Below are 18,120 nucleotides of genomic sequence, written 5' to 3' on the forward strand. Positions count from 1 at the left end.
CCTATTGGTGAAACTGTGAATGTGTGGCTTCTGACCCTAATAGGACACAGAGTCTTAGAGCAAACCTCCTGACCCTCTGGCTCTTACAATCTTTCTTCTCCCTTTTCCAGAATGTCCCTTAAGCTGTAGGTGGAGGGAGATTTTTGCCAATGAGTTCATTTGGGATAGACTTCACAACTCTATTCTCACTAGTTGTGGTTCTGTTTGCTACAAAGAGTCATTTCCTTGACGGTTGAATATTTATAATGTAGTTAGGATTTGTGCTAGCTTAGCGTAGTAGTTGTATAAATGATTTCATTTATACTGAGTAGTTAGATAACTTCCAGTACTGAACATGGTTTTCTCTCCTGGAGCAATTCTTAAGTCCATTTTTCAGAGCTGTTTGTTATCATTAACATATGCATGCCATTACTATATGCTTAGGGTCATTGAGTTATGCCAGTCATGGTTATAGCTCATAGACATCATAGCTATGTAGACATGTTGGTTGTTTCCCCTCTTTTCAGGAATGCTTGGTGACTTCTAGTACCAATAAAAGTAGTCTTCCTGGAGGAGATTTTCAGATTAATGATAGCTGAGGACTCACTAAGCCCCTTTGTCACAACTTTAGACAAATAACTACAGGCAACAAAGGAATGTTGAGAGTGGGAAGGTCTAGTCTTCTCCAGGAAGGAGCACACCAGTTGGTGACCCATGTAATCACATGTAATATGCATGTAATAACAAAGAAAAAGGTCATTAATTTGAAAGATGGTTAAAAAAGTCCATATAAGTTTACTAGGGAAAGGCAAAGGATAAAATATATAGCATAATATATGATAATTTCTGTATTGTCAAAAAGATCATTAGATGAATGTCTCAACCTGGTTCTTTAGAGATGATTGAGGTTAAGAAGCAGGACGGAATCTGGTATTCAATTAATGTAACATTATTTTAAACAGAGTCATATAATTTGAGTGCTGAACATTATTTCATTTTTTCTAATGCTAGCAGAAAATGACTGAAAAGATACTTGTTGAAGTCCTCGTCGATATGTATGTATTTAAATAAATGCATTGCAATTTATGAGCTTATCATCTCTATTTTACAATTTTTGGATAGAATTTCTGGCACCCTGTATCATATTTTCATTAGAAATACTCATTTTGTGTAAAATTGTCTCAAATTGTGTAAAAATATTTGTTCTCACGTTTTCCAGCCAGTATGAAAATGAGAATGTTGAGAAAGTTTCTAAATAAATATTCAAATGTACTTTATGTAAGGGTTTCAGCCCAGGGAGGGAGTAGAGGTCTTATAAACTTTCTGCAAAGCTACACCTCACTCTTCAACCACAGAATTAATTTGTATTAAAAATATATTATGTTCAAATTTCTATTCATGTGGCAAGAATGATTAAAGTCAGTGCCTGGGAACTGATAATGTAGCAGGTTAATTTTGATCATCAGTCTTCAATAGGCTAATTAAGTGGACAAATAGTAGTTAAAATCTATGAAAACAAATATGTTTAATGTGGCTACCTGTAGAAGATGGATAAGAAAAATAGTTTAGTGGTATCTCCAAGCCACCTGGAACTTAGGTTTAATTGAGAATGAAAGAGATGCTCACATGAGCAGTCTTGGCTACTGTCTATATCTGTCACTGAGAAGTTATTGTCTGATCTACACCTGCAGACTGAGATGAAAGATAGCTTGACTAATTATCAAAAGTGTGAGGCATCTCTTCATGAAAGACAAGTTCCTCTTACGGCTCCACCAGGCTCTACCTACATCTACAATGATATTCAAGGAAAACAAGTCCCAAATTCTTCATAAGTAATGTCGCATTCTGATAGTTCAAGGGAAGGTCTGAAGTATGTCTTCACAACATTCCTTCACTCAAAAATGTCTTCAATATTTCTTTAATAATTTATCTCAATAAAGACTTTATAATTTCCCTGATGACTAAGGATGTTGAACATTTCTTTAGGTGCTTCTCAGTCATTTGATATTCGTCAGCTGAGAATTCTTTGTTTAGCTCTGTGCCCCATTTTTAATAGGGTTATTTGGTTCTCTGGAGTCTAACTGCTTGAGTTCTTTGTATATATTGGATATTATCCCTCTATCAGATATAGGATTAGTAAAGATCTTTTCCCAATTTGTTGGTTGCCGTTTTGTCCTATTGACAGTGTCTTTTGCCTTACAGAAGCTTTGCAATTTTATGAAGTCCCATTAGTCAATTCTTGATCTTAGAGCATAAGCTATTGGTGTTCTGTTCAGGAAATTTTCCTCAGTGCCTATGTGCTCGAGGATCTTCCTCACTTTCTTTTCTACTAGTCAGTGTATCTGGATTTATGTGGAGGTCTTTGATCCACTTGGACTTAACCCTCACACCAGTCAGAATGGCTAGGATAAAAAAACTCAGGTGACAGCAGAGGTTGTGGAGAAAGAGGAACACTTCTTCATTGCTCATGGGATTGCAAGCTGGTACAACCACTCTGGAAATCAGTTTGGTGTTTCTTCCCAAAATTGGACATAGTACGACCAGAGGACCCAGCTATACCACTCCTGGGTATATACCCAGAAGATGCTCCAACATGTAATAAGGACACATGCTCCACTATGTTCATAGCAGCCTTTTTTTTATAATAGCCAGAAACTGGAAACAACCCAGATGTCCCTCAACAGAGGAATGGATACAGAAAATATGGTACATCTACACAATGGATTACTACTCAGCTGTTAAAAACAATGAATTTATGAAATTCTTGGGGAAATGGATAGATCTGGAGAATATCATCCTGAGTGAGGTAACCCAATCACAAAAGGACACACATGGTATGCACTCTCTGATAAGTGGATATTAGACCAGAAAATTGGGATGCACAAAGTACAAACCAGAAACCACAAGAAACTCAAGAAGAAGGAAGACCAAGTGTGGATACTTTGTTCCTTCTTAAAATGGGGGAACAAAATACCCATGGAAGGAGTTGTAGAGACTAACTATGTAGCAGAGACTAAAGGAAGGACAATTCAGAGACTGCTCCACCTGGGAATTCTTCTCATAGTCAATCATCAAATCTAGACACTGTTGTGGATGCCAGCAAGTGCTGGATGACAAGAGCCTCATATAGCTGTCTCATGAGAGGCTCTGATAGTACCTGACTAATACAGAAGTAGAGGTTCACAGCCATCCATTGGACTGAGTACAGGGTCCCCAATGAAGGAGCTAGAGAAAGGACCCAAAGAGCTGAAGGGTTTGCAGCCCCTTAGGAAGAACAACAATATGAACTAACTAGTACCCTCAGAGCTCCCAGGGACTAAACTACCAACCAAAGACTAGACATGGTAGGACTAATGGCTCCAGCATTATATGTATATCAGAGGATGGCCAAGTCGGTCATCAGTGGGGAGAGGCCCTTGGACCTATGAAGGTTCTATGCCTCAGTGTAGGGGAATGCCAGGGTCAGTAAGCAGAAGGGTGTGGGTTGGTGAGCAGGGGGAGGGGAGGAGGGAACAGGGGTTTGTTTTAGTTTTAGTTTTTTTATTTTATTTTATTTCATTTTTTTTTAGAGGGGAACCTGGGAAAGGAGATATTGTAAATAAAGAAAACATCTAATAAAAAAACAAAAAACAAACAAAAAAGAAGACTTTATAATTAAAATATAAAATATGATCCTAGGAATACAAAATCCATATGATAAGAATAAAATGATTACTTATTTTTTAGTATTAAGCTTTGTTATGTTTTATTGACTTGATAAGGAACACATGTATAAGTTAACCAAAAAGATGTAACTTATACTACACAAAAATGAGACTTAGGGTAAATGAATATGTGAATGTACTGGGACTCACTTAGGATGAGTAGACTTGACTTTTGCTGTTCGTTTCTGTTAATTGGATTATATCTGGCAAACTCTCCCACTGAGAAAAGGCAAAAATGAATAACACCTAATTTTAAGTCAACTTTAAATTAGAAAAGATGGTCAGATACAATTTGAGAGATAAATAGCATAGAGAGCTTAAATACAAAATTGTATGTGCAGCAACAAGTAGTCAGCCCTGAAAACACACATACACGTAGATTCATGGACTCAACAGGTTATATTTAGAAATATATACAAATTAATTAAATAACAATTAGTGACGAAAAGGCCATAAATTTGGAGGAAATAGGGAAAAGTTAAGCAAGACAAAGAAAAAGGGAGAAATGTTATAATTAAAGTATACTATCAATAATTAAAAATAAAAAATAAATGAACTAGCTATTAGTCAGTTTAAAAAGTTGCCTAATCAATTTAAAAATTGCCTGGTCAATTTAAAAAGTTAATCGTGAACAATGTGGATGAAACTGTAGATCATCTTGTTAGGTAAAATTAGTAAAAATTAGGCCAAGTTTCATGTAGACGTTTTGTTTATTTCTTTGTTTCATATGTGCATTCTGGAACAAAAAGTAGGAAAAAAGTACTATAGGAGAAGTAGAAAAGCCTAAGGTTAAAATATAAAAAGAATGGCATGGTTAAGGCTAGGGAATAACATGACAAATGAGAATCATGAAGAATGTAAAAATACAATTATCACATAATCATGTCTTAAAATTATAAACTGTACCCACCGCTTCATAATTGATATACACTAAGAATAAAGAATAAGCTGTTTTTCTTGCTATAACTTTCTGTCACCTTACAATTACTAGGAAAATCTAAAGCTTTTAACTAGATTTATATCAGATTATATTATCAAATATATCCCAATCTTGGGCAGCCTGAAGTTAATGTAAATTTGAGAAAGTTGCTATTTTCATATTTTAGTTTTTGAAAATGTGCTATATGAGTATTGCAGCCACATCATTTCCTCTGTCTCCTTTGACCAACATCTCCAGTGTCTCCAGGATTCCTCAAAATCATGGCTTTTTAGTGTTTCTTACTGATATCTCAGTAAGACCACAGAGAATGAGAATTGTTGTAAGAAAGACTGAAACCCTGCTATATTTTGTACAATTTGTTTCTGATTAATAGTAAGGTTATTTGTGAACTTTACCTCGGGAGGTAGGCCTCCAGGCACACCTGTGAGAGACTGTTTAAAGTATAAGTGGCCTTTGAGAGAATGTTGTAAAAGCCTATTTTGATAAAGTACGGAATGTTTGGGAAGATCATTATTTTTGATGGGATCATCTCCTAAGTAGGGAATCCTTACCTGTACCAAAGGACAAGAACAGGCTAACAGCACACGTGTATCCCTTGCTCTCAGCTTCCTGACTATGCATGTAATATGGCAAGTTTTCTCAAGCTATTGCCTCTATGGCTTCATCACTATGATAGACAGTAAACTATTGAATAAATATTTTCTCCCTTAAGTTGCCTCCCCCCCCAAGATATATCTAATCATGACAATATAATGCATTGTGATTCATTTTTCATCATGACAAAAAAGTCTGGGTCCAATAACACCATTAGGCTGCTTTTGTCACACAAGCCAGACACTGGCACCAAATGCTTAGAGTCAGAATCCTCAGTGTTGTAAAAGGGGGCTTTTGTTCTGAAACTCAAGAATCTCAGAGATTTACTATAGCAGCCTCAAAGTGAACACATTTACATTCCATCCTCAGCTCTATAGCTACTTAAGGTAAGCAGAACAGGCATGGAGAAACATCATCGAATTTGAGCACTTCAGAGTTTTCTCAGTTCAGTGAGCTCTCTTTCTCATTTTGGCATGGGCCACTGGCCATTATATAACTGTCGTGCTGTTCCCTACAGCAAACTTTTTTGAGGGTCCTTAAAGGAGACTAAAGGAATTGAAAAGTTCTTCGATTCCACATGAGTACACATTCAATTTCTCCACTGTTCTAATAAAGCACTTCTTTTCTCAACTCCAAATGGCATAATGCTTTTGTAATAATTGCTACCACATTTATAGGAATGCAAATATTATTTCATTCCTATGGCAATATATTTTTCTTAAATATGAGACATTTAAGATTAAGCTAAATGCTGTGGCTTTAGAAGAATGAGCAATAAGACTGTCTGGACTAAGTCCAGATTCTAAAGCAGGATGAGGACACGGATAGTACTGAGTCTTGGATATCTAGGGATATTCTTGCATTTATGAGTCTAAGTTAATAGTTCCATCTTCCTTCATAGTGCTTCATTTGTGAATATTTTTTTTTTGATCATTCATGTTGGCTACAGTAGAAAAACAAGAGAAAACAGCGCAAGGCTTATAAAATCAGGTAATTAATAAGATGCACATTAAAAGGTCCTCATTGAAAAATAAATGGCCATGACTGAAAATGGAAAAACATGATGTTAAGTTCAGCCTTTCCAGACAAGAAAATAGGAATGATGGACTTTACTGTGTTTATTTTGCTAGTTTTCTTGTTATAAGTCAAATAAGTATTCCTTTCTGAGAATGGCTTAAATAACAGCAACAACCTCATACCATGACCAAAATCCAATGGAAATCAATTATAAATTTTGAAATAAAGATTTTTCAAAAGATGCAGGAATCACATCGTTTGCATACAGCATAAACTAATAGGATTATTGAATTGTATTAGGAATAGGAGGTAGTGTTCTTTTGGTATAATTATACCAGATTGCCAAGCAATGAGAGTTCCCAAAACTTTAGCTTAAACATTTCCCATTTGTTGCTATCCTGCTAAAATTTATAAAAAAATATTCTTTTGAGACCCTGGGAGCTCTGAGGGTACTAGTTAGTTCATAATTGGGTGGGGTGGCAGGCATGAAGAGGGGGTAGACAACAGGAGTTTGTTCTTGTTGTTTTCATTTGTTTGTTTGTTGGAAGGGAAACTGGGAAAGGAGAAATTTACATGTAAATAAAGAAAATATCTAAAAAAAAATTCTTTTTAAAAAGATTTATTTATTTATTATGTATACAGCAGGCCAGAGGAGAGCACCAGATCTGATTATAGGTGGTTGTGATCCACATCCTATGGTTGCTGGGAATTGAACTCAGGACCTCTAGAAGAGCAGCCAGTGCTCTTAGCCTCTGACCCATCTCTCCAGCCCAAAGAAAAATTCTTTAGCAATTTTTATCATCTAATATTCATAAAGGGCCAATTTATGCATAACAAATATTGAATAATGCTTAAAGGATAAATAGGAAAGAAACACACATGAGACTCCATAACCAGTGTTCACTTTCAATTAGCTTTAATTATAAACAGTAATCAACTGGTGTTTAAGCATTCTTTACTTGTCAGTAGATCTTTGTGTAGACGTAAGGCCTTTTAGATCTTCTTCCATCCACTCTGGCATGTCTATTGGTGTCCTTTTTGAGTTAATGCTTAGGCAGCCACATGGGTGTAACTTCAGACAATTCTAGAAGACACAATCTCACAGTAACCTCACAGGAAATCTCCCAGTTCTTCAGGCTCTTAACAATGTTTATCTGTTTCTACAAAGGTCTCTGACTCATAGTATATGGCTTGTATTATAAATGTATCCATTAGGACTGGGCTTCACAACTGCATTTTTATCATTTGTTTTCTGTAATAGACTTCAATGGTTGAAATTATAAGTTTCCTCTAGGAGTGTATGTATGTATGACTACAAGTCCTCAAGTATGTATGACTACATACATTTGTGAGTGTAATGAAAGTATTTAGGGGTTATGCTGGTTTAGTCACCTGATCATAGTAGGTATTTATGTATTCATGAGTACACATGCATGTGTACACAATCTATTTTGTAAGAAACATTCTATACTTTGGACAGAGAAAATCATATATCAAGAGAAACTTATTCTGTCATGCCTACAAATGTGTTTCAAAGCAGCAAGTGTATGTTTTTCTTTGCTTGTATGTATATTGATGTATGTATGATTATGTACTTGTTCGTAAATATGTATACAAACTGTGTATTTCAGAGTATGAATGAGTATTTGTATATGAGTATCATAATTAGTTACTTTTTTGTTGATGTAATAAGAACATCATGACCAAAGTTACTTATGGAGAAAAGATTGTGTGTGTGTGTGTGTGTGTGTGTGTGCGTGTGCGTGTGCGTGTGCGTGTGCGTGTGCGTGTATGCATGTGTGCCTGCATAACAAAATTTAAAGAAAGGCCATGGGAAGCCATGGCTTAGAAAGACAGCAAAGTGGAGACCATGGGATAGCTCAGTGGAAAGAAAAAGAAGGGAAAATGATACAATAGTATAATAATATCAAAAATAAAATATTTAATGCCATATAAGTCATATTTAAAATTTAGGGAAATATTCCCCCATAGCAACATTTCTTTAAACTGCTTCACAATGTGGAAAAAACAAATGCAAAACAGTTTCAAAATATATCTCTGTATGTCTTAACAGAGCACAAGGGGTCATCTAAATATGAGATGAGGCTGAGGCACTTAAATACTATATTATGATATGGGGTCAGTTGAAATGTTTACAGCAGAGATCAAAATGGCTGATGTGATTGGATACTTGTGCTTTGACTTTACAGTCTATCCATTTTCATAACTGTGCATGATTTTTCTGGTTATACAACTGTCATTTTTCCATTGGCTATGTTGGTATGGATTTCTAAACATTTTATAAGTGGAATTTAGCAAGGCCTAGCATTGTAGATAACAAGAAATGGTCTATTGGTCTATGAATGTAAGTATGAGAACGTCCATGTCTCTGAGTGAGGATATATGTGAGAATGTGTATGTGAGAGTGTGTGTGGGTATGAGTGTTTGTATGTGCCTAATATCTACATCTATGTGTCTCTATCATCTATCTGTCTGTCTGTCTGTCATCTATCAATCTACCAAACTATCTATCTATCTATCTATCTATCTATCTATCTATCTATCTATCTATCTATCTATCATCTATTATTTTTACTGCTGATGTGATAAAGTATCATGACCAAAGAAATTTATAAAAGAAGGAATTTATTTGGGCTAATAGCTCTTGGGGATGCACATCTATGATGCCTACGAAACATGGCAGCAAATAATTGGCATAGTAGCTAGTCCAGGAAGCTATAAGCTTGCCTCTCTGAAGACAAGAAGCAGAAAGAGGAACCTGAAAGTTATAGGATGGTTTTAATCTCAGAGTCTGCTCCCAAGAACACATATTTTGCAGCATAAATTTAATCTAATGTATTTATTTAATATTTTTATACTGATTATCTCTTTTTTATTGAAAATAGATTCTTTGCCCATGCAATGTATCTTGATTGCCGCTTCCCCTCCTTCCACTCATCCTAGTTCCCCCACTTTTTCTCCCCTTAATCCATTCCCATTCTGTGTCTCATTAGAAAAGAAGAGGCATCTAAGTGATAACAACCAAACCTAACAAAATAAAATACAATGTGATGAAGCAAAAAACAAAAAACAAAAACAAAACACCATCATATTGAAATTAGACAGAGCAACAAGAATCAGAAAGCAGGCAAAAGAATCAGAGACTCACTCATTCTCTTAGGAGTACCATAAAATTAGTAAGCGGAATGATATAATATATTCACAAGATGAGGTACCAATACATGTGGACCCTGTGCATGCTGCCTAGTCTCTGTGAGCTCATATGTACCTTGCTTAGTTGATTCACAGAAACATGTCCTCCTGATGTTCTTTGTCCCCTCTGACTCTAACAAACTTTCAGCCACCTCTTCTGCAGATTACCTGAGCTCTGAGGGGGAAGGATTTGATGGCGACCTCTACTTGAGACTTTTGCTCCACATGATATCTGACTTTAGGTCTCTAAATCTGTTTCCCTCTGCTGCCAGAAGAAGCATCTGATGATGATGACTGGATAAGGCACTGATCTATGAGTATAGCAATATCATTATAAACCTATCTATCTATCTATCTATCTATCTATCTATCTATCTATCTATCTATCTATCTATCTATCTATCTATCTATCAGCTATTTATCTGTCTATTTTTTTTAACCAGTTTGGTTTGATTTTACCCTATATCGCTGGACTATCTACTCCTTGGATCTTGATTACTCAAGCAATACTGGGTATGTTTTCCTTCTCATGGAATGGGCTTTAATTCAAACCCTACATTGGTTGGCTACTAAGTTATGTCCAATTGTTTCCTTAACACATTTTATAGGTAGGACAGATTGTAGATCAAACGTTTTGGGTCTAGGTTTCTGTCTACCTTCTCTTTGGATAGCCTGCTAAGTAACTTCCCACAAGGGGACCAAAATGTAGAAGTGAAGGCCCTATTTCAGCACCAGCTCAGGTTCTCCATGTTAACGAGTTGTGTGAATATTGTCCTCAGCAATGGAGCCCCACTGTCAGTTTACGGAGAACAACATTTTTTCCTTACCAATAGCGTGTGTTGTTAAACAATTTTGAATTTTAGGAACACTTTGGGTATGAGATTATAGCTTGAAGGTTACAGTTTACAGGTATTGGCTGACAGTATTATAAATCAATTGCTTACATTCTTCTGCAAGGGGAGGGCTTATTTAATGTTTAGAGTGCCAAAGATTGTATACCTTGGCAATACTTCATAAGATGTCATTGATAGGACAACTACAGGGACATTTTGAAATAGGAAGTGTTCTTAAGATACAATTAATTGAAGCTTAGGAAACATAAGTGACGATACACTTAAATTCACCATTTTACAATATTCTAGATAACTCTAGAATCTGGAGTTGTTTACATGGTGTCAATACTGTACCATACTCATTTTAATTTTACAGTGGTTAGAAATGGGGTTGAGAATATATTGACACAGGAATGTACATACTTTTAGTATTTAAAAATACATTATTTTGATTTTGTGCTAATTAATCTTCAAATGACACTGCTCTAAAACACAAAGAAAATCAGTTGGAAAATATGAATCATAAAGAAAGGTATAGTTCAGGGGTTGGGGATTTAGCTCAGTGGTCGAGTGCTTGCCTAGTAAGCACAAGGTCCTGGGTTCAGTCCTCAGCTCTGGAAAAAAAAAAAAAAAGACAAAATAACAAAAAGACCAAAACAAAAAACCCAGGTAACAAAAAATGTACAGTTCAGTCAAGATGAAAACAGAGAGTGGTTCATATGTATACAAACAGCAACCAAGCCTCATTTGTTTACAATTATATTACATGTACACTCATATATACACACAGTGCCATAAGATCCAACAAACAAAAGTGAAGACTAAATCAGGGTACAGTAAAACACTGGCACAATGAGAAATGGAAGTAACACAATATTTGCTTTTTAGATAAGACTTGATTTGATATATGACCTAAAGTAATGAAAAATCTCTATTTGCTCCAACATATGGTCAATGAAGAGAGAACTTGTCTGTCAGAGCACTTACAACCCCACCCCCACCTCACCCAGGTAGCAGGAGTTCCTTTTTCAGTTTGGGAGCAGCAAGTATTCTAATTACTGATCCATTGCTTGTTTTTTATTGTGTATTTTCTTTATTTGCTGATCCATTTCTTCATCCCCCATTACATTTTTAATTCTTGTTGTCTCTGCCCATCCTTGAGACACTTAGACTACAGCAGGGTAAGGGAGGCGTGATGAGCATCAGCAGAGGATCTTCTCCACACAGTAATCTGGTGCAATGATGAAAGCTTTACAAAACATTTACATTTAGGTAAGTTTATCTCAGAGAATGCCTTCCAGTTGCATTAGATTTTTTTTTTTCTAGATGATATCTATGAAGCTGCTGGAGTCTTCATGCAAAGCTGCAGGAGGCACATGGCTTTATTTCACTGTTACTAGTAACCAATTTCCATTAACCATTTAATATGGACTAGACAGAGCTTTGAGACTATGTCATGGATTGTTTAATTCTGAAATTATTGTATGTAGCCCCGTGAAACCCACTTTATAATTTTTAATTTTATACAAATTTATAATTCTTAATTTTAAAGAAAATGATGTTAGGGAACTGGAGAATCTGAGTTGCTTCTCCATCCTGAATCTATTACTCTTCCCTAAGAAGTAGAAGATCATAGGTGTGGGTCAAAATGATAAATCGTAGAAGTCTGTGCCATTGTCCTGCCTCTGAAATGTCACTTCGTGACAGTGATAACACGTAATAGCTGCAGGTAATATTGGTTCTGAAACTAGGAAGGTTTGATGAGCATTGTACAGTGATAAGAATTGTACTCAGATAGTTGCTCCAAAGAATTTCCTCCTTCCTTTACTTTGTTGCTTTTATATAGAGCATACATTTTTCAGGTCTTGTTGAAAGAGTCTCCTTGAATAGATTGCTATGAATTCTCCCTTGATTACTTGAATTTTCAGGAAGTCTAAGTGAGTCTTTCATCTTTCATTTTAGGGGCTAAAGAGGTTCCAGTATGAAATTCACCATTCCAGCTTTTCTAGATGCTGCCACAGTGTCCGTTCATAGGCTTATCTTGGGGTTCCAAGCAGTTACTTCCCTCAGTTTTACTCACCTAGCTCTTGCTTGCTCTTAAACAGAGGCAGCTCAGGTGTTTATCCTGATCAAAACTCTGAAGTTCCTTCCTCACACACTACACAATTCTTAGTTCTTCTCTGCAGTGTCCTATTCTTGGGAAGCAGTTCTTGCACTTTGTCACTCCTTAACATAAATGCGACCCAGGTCAGGGCCCTCTTACTCCACATGGTCTGGATTAAGTATCTTTTCTTAAAACCTATGGCAGCTGCAACCTCACCATCTAGGTTGGCACATACTGAATATGCTAATGGAATACATATGACAAATAATGACTTTAACTATAGATTATCTATAATACTTGTATGTACCTAGGTAATAAGCAAAAAACAATCTAGTGATCAATGTATGATGTTAAAGCAATCGCCATTCCACACAAGGTAGTTAGTCTTTTTAATATCAGTTAGAAGATAAACTATTAGAATTGATGATCTAACTAAGATGGAAAGAAATGAGCCATTTTCCTTTACATTTTTATTTACCTTTTACTTGAATATTTGCCAGCTTAAAAAAAAAATCACTGTTCAGATTTCAGATATGTCTTTTAGGTTTTTTAAAGTCAGATTATACACTCCCAGTTATCACATGCAGAGAAAATTCTGTAACCTTGCTTACACACCTCACAGCCCAGGAGTTCTTGATCTAAGTTTTTAAGAAAGTAATATTCAGATATGTCACATCCCCAAAAGTATGAAAGTCATCTTTGTTTAAAAAAAAGTAAGGGGTAGATATTTCTAATGTGGGGTTTCTTATAAGGAAAATAATCTCTATTTTCACTGTGTACAGATAAATCATGTGTGAATAAATTGTGGATCACATTTATCTTTTGAAACTTGCTACTTAGGAGTGTAGGGAAAATCAATGTGACATTTTAATACTCTTTGAAGTTCCCACACATCCCGCACTTCACAACTTTTATCTTCTCTCACATCAGCTGCATTTTAAATTGTATTTCTCTGTAAATAACATTTGCATTTAAAGCCACCCGATCCCCTCTTCTTGCTTCATTTCACTCCCCATTGTGTTTTCTTCTGTCACTTTGACAGTCCAGGAATACTGATATTTTCTGTCAAAGGTAACTAAACACCATTATATTAAATCCCTGGCTTCTGAAAGAGTGTTAATAACTTTGATCACTGTATTTGTATAATTAAGGTGCAAGGCCTGGCTTTAAAGGGGTTCCTCTCTAGCTTTGAGTCAGGGAGAGATGATGTGTTTCCAAAGATGAGTACTCTGTTGGAAAGGCTCTGGTCTCCTTTGGTGTCACATCTATCTATGTCTCCAGACTGCTCATCCAATGTTCCAATGACAATGATTAGCAGGACCCCCTAGGAGCCGCAGATGGAATGAGGCAGAGTGATAAGGCATGCCGCCTTTCAGCTCACCAGAGAGAGAGGCTCTCCTCACAGGATGCCCAAGAGGAAGCCATTTAAACAAGCGTGCAGAAAATATTGGGGTAATTACCAAGCACCAGGAGGGGGTCTCAGCATTGAGACGAGATTCAAAAATTCATTCAGCAGATTAATTGATGCTTTCCCTGCAGCTTGTCTTTGGAAATAATTCCCATGAAAATTTGCAGCTGAGAGAGGGGAAATGTATTGTTAAAAAAAGATATTTTTATTACAGTGAACATATTTCCTGATGTTTGAATGGCATTTATTTCTGCCAGAGATGCTCTGATTCTTTTGAGGGCTTAAAATAAGACTTTTCCACATACAAAAGCCAGAAAGCCTTGATGTGTTCAACTACATCATAAGAAGATTTTAAAGTATTCTGATTGTGGGACATAACTAGAAAAAGCTCTTTTGTGACTTCAATTCTTTCCTGGCATAATAGCCTTGTTTTCCATTCTGTCATCAGATCCACTTCATCTAGAACAAAATCTTCTGTGGGTATATTTGCTCACGAAGTGCCCTGAAGGAAGAGAACAGGCATCCATCAGTCCCACAACGTTACTGGAGTGGAACATCACTGATATGACAGATATGTTTTTGGGGAAAAGAAAATCGACCTTTGCCTCCTCCTTTTCTAACCAGCTGACAATAAAGGACCTTGACAGCAACAACATAGAGATTGCTACTTAACAAATATGCCAGTTTGGAAGAAATGCAAAAAAGCAAAGTTGTGTGTGTATGTGTGTGTATGTGTGTGTGTGCATGTGTGTGTGTATGTATGCATATGTGTGTATGTGCTTGTATGTATGTGTGTGTGTTTGTATGTATGTGTGTGTTTGTATGTATGTATGTGTATGTGTAAGTGTGTGTGTGAGTGTGTACATGTGTGCATGTATGTGTGTATGATGTGTGTGTATGTGCACGTGTGTGTGTATATGCGTGTATGTGTGAGTGTGTGAGTGCATGTGTGTGTTTGTGTGTGTGTGAGTGTGTGTGTGTATGACTGTGTGTATGTGTGTGCATGTGTGTGTATGTGTGTGTGTTTGTATGTATGTATGTGTATGTGTGTGAGTGTGTATGTGTGTGCATGTGTGTATGTGTGTGTGCATGTATGCGTGTATGTGCGTGCGCGTGTGTGTATGTGTACATGTGTGTGTGCGTGTGTGTATGTGTGTGTGAGTGTGTGTGTGTGTATGTGTGTGCATGTATGTGTGTATGATGTGTGTGTATGTGCACGTGTGTGTATATGTGCGTGTATGTGTGAGTGTGTGAGTGCATGTGTGTGTTTGTGTGTGTGTGAGTGTGTGTGTGTATGACTGTGTGTATGTGTGTGTATGTGTGTGCATGTGTGTGTATGTGTGTGTGTTTGTATGTATGTATGTGTATGTGTGTGTGTATGTGTGTGCATGTATGCGTGTATGTGCGTGCGCGTGTGTGTATGTGTACATGTATGTGTGCGTGTGTGTATGTGTGTGTGAGTGTGTGTGTGTATGTGTGTGCATGTGTGTATATGTGTGCGTATGTGTGTGCATGTATGTGTGAGTGTGTGTGTGTGTTTGTATGTATGTGTGTGTGTTTGTATGTATGTATGTATGTGTGTGTATGTGTGTGTGTGTGTGAGTGTGTGTATGTGTGTGCATATGTGTGTGTGTTTGTATGTATGTGTGTGTATGTTTGTATGTATGTATGTGTGTGGATGTGTGTGTAAGTGTGTGTGTGAGTATGTGTGTGCATGTGTGTATGTATGTGTGTGTATGTGTGTGTGTGCGCATGTGCATGTGAGTGTGTGTGCGCATGTGCATGTGTGTGTGTGTGTGTGTGTGTGTGTGTGTGCATATGCATGTGTTTTGTAGGCACAGATGTATGCCTCAGTGTTCATGGGCCAGGGAGAAATATCTATGTTTTAGAGACACTTGTGTATCACTTTGAATTGTAAAAAGGCAAGCTGTTATATGACATTTTGCTGAATTATTTTCTACCCATGGGTCTACCATTGATTATGACCAGTTTAATTAGAAATGGGCTTAAGATAAGTGAATTTTGGTATTCTCAATGCAGGAGGCAGATTATAAACATGATGATTGTAGCATGACTAAAGAATTTAAGCAATAGGATGTCCATGACTCTGAAATGGAATGAGCAGACTAAATGGGTCTCCTCTTACAAAAGATGCCCATGAATCTCTTTTTATCTCCAAATTTTATCCCTCTTCAGCTTCTGGCATACTAGATTCATTCAAATATCATTGTAGAAGCTCTACCAAGCCCACTTTCATTGAAGTACTATAGAATTATGGCTCATAATTTTACCACTATAAGGATAAATATGCATTTCTTATACTAAAATATTTTTCTTGACCTAAATTTAGTTTTTATCCTGATCTTAATGAAAGCATGTATTGGTTACACATATATCTCATATGGTAGACATTGAACACATTGTAAATGATGGACTAGTCATCCCTGAATTAAACAAATGTCCACATAGTATTCTACATAAGCATTTTTGATAGATAATTTTGAGGGCCTTAAAACTTTTCTTTCTGACCCACAGGTACTGGATTTCATTTAGAAATCAGGGAGCAAAATTCTCTTGTGCACCAATCCAACTGACAGGGATGGGCCAATAAATTCTTCTGTTTCCAGCACACATTTTAGGTATAGGTTATCATTTGATCACACTAGAAAACTACTATTAACAGACCATTAAAAACAAAAACAAAAACTAAGTACAAATACTAGCTAACACTGTCGAACCCCTGGGCTAACCTAGGGTTGATTAAGATGTGTGATAAGGTCTTCATGTTAAGGGCAATATAGCAAAGTGTTTTTTAGTCATATGATAATGTTCCTAGCTGTCTTGGTAATAATTAAACAGATATTGGCATAGTTGATGGTGAATGAATAAAAACATTTTGATTAAATGAATTAGAAACCCCATTGCATTCTCCAACAATAGTTTTATTTAATTATCACTTCCCCCATTCCAAATGACCAGTCTTCACATGTTTCTCTTGCAACTAGCCTCAATATTTAATCTTTGTGAAAAGGATTTAGTTGAACAATGTATTCTTGAAATTATAAAGCAATATGTTCCCTTTAGATAGGTATAATGTACATGAACATATACATATATATGTACATATATAGGTATATATTTTACATACACATTATTTACATAAGATTTGTTCTGATTTCGTTTTTATTTTAACATCTGTGTTAATGTTTGGAATACTTTCCAAAAAGTTTATGATTCTTTCTTTGGACAATATGAAATGAGCAGTATAGGTTTTGATTTGTGAATTGATTAGTTATCCTAGCAGCTATGTCTTCCACTCTCTGGATACATTAACAGGTAGTCAAGTACTAGAATTACAGGCCTGAGTTATCATTCCTAGATAAATATTTATATCTGGCATCTTTTATTTTTTTCTAAATATCACTTTGAGGTAATAGTGTAGTTAACAAATAAGCTAAAAAATCTATTATTTACCCCAAATTTCAATAAATCTTTAATTAGAGAAGATTTAATTTTTTTATTGAGAGAAGCCTTTTGACATTAAATGCTAAGCATGATATCAATCCTGTCTATAAAAAGACAGAAGTTCTCAGTCACTTAAAGCAGATCACTAGGTTGTCTCTCATTAGGTGTACTTGACTTTGCATGCATAATACACTCACACAAAAAAAAACAAAAATCCTGTTACTCTATTAAAAGACAAAAGCAAACTGAAATTGTTTCTATTAATTATTATTATCCAGTAGATCTTAAAAAAGTATAATGGCATTTCTACCTACAAGTTATAAATAAGTTGTGGTAGTGGCTAGAAGCATTCTCATCGGGATCTGTTGGACAGCATTTCTAGCATATCCAGCAGGGCAAATACATACATATGTACATACATAAGGAAAAAGAAAGAATTCTGCACAAAAACAAACAAACAAAAACGAATGTAAGAGCTAGAGGGTACAGAGCATGCCAAGGAATCCACCTTCTAGACAGAACATGGTCCTCAAATGAACTCATTGAAACTGAGGCAGCATGCACCAGGGTTAGTAGAGCTAAAAGGTGAAATGGACACATATCCCCAACTCTAATCCAAAAGTTATCACCAATTAATAATCACTTGAAAACAAATATTGATTGTCTTCAAGGATGTCTCACTGAGAAAAAAATTATTTTTCAGGGTAGACCTCATGTCAGGCAGTAGATAGCTGACACAAAACAAACTCAACATCATCTTTAGAGGATCTTTGTATCATAATGTCAAGTCATGACTTGTTTCTCTTCTCTTCTCTTCTCTTCTCTTCTCTTCTCTTCTCTTCTCTTCTCTTCTCTTCTCTTCT

The 18,120-nt window shown here is 36.0% G+C and overlaps 1 long non-coding RNA gene across 1 annotated transcript in view; it reads right to left on the minus strand.

The window, feature by feature from the left end:
- Positions 1–7,128: 7,128 nt before the first annotated feature.
- Positions 7,129–18,120, minus strand: part of LOC116094357 — a 17,021-nt gene continuing 6,029 nt past the window's right edge. Inside the window, exon 2 of the long non-coding RNA XR_004120062.1 lies at positions 7,129–7,318. This is a non-coding gene — a long non-coding RNA (uncharacterized LOC116094357). The remainder of the gene's footprint in view (positions 7,319–18,120) is intronic.

Source organism: Mastomys coucha, unplaced genomic scaffold (assembly GCF_008632895.1).
Source record: "Mastomys coucha isolate ucsf_1 unplaced genomic scaffold, UCSF_Mcou_1 pScaffold16, whole genome shotgun sequence".
In the NCBI taxonomy this organism is placed as follows: Eukaryota; Metazoa; Chordata; class Mammalia; order Rodentia; family Muridae; genus Mastomys; species Mastomys coucha.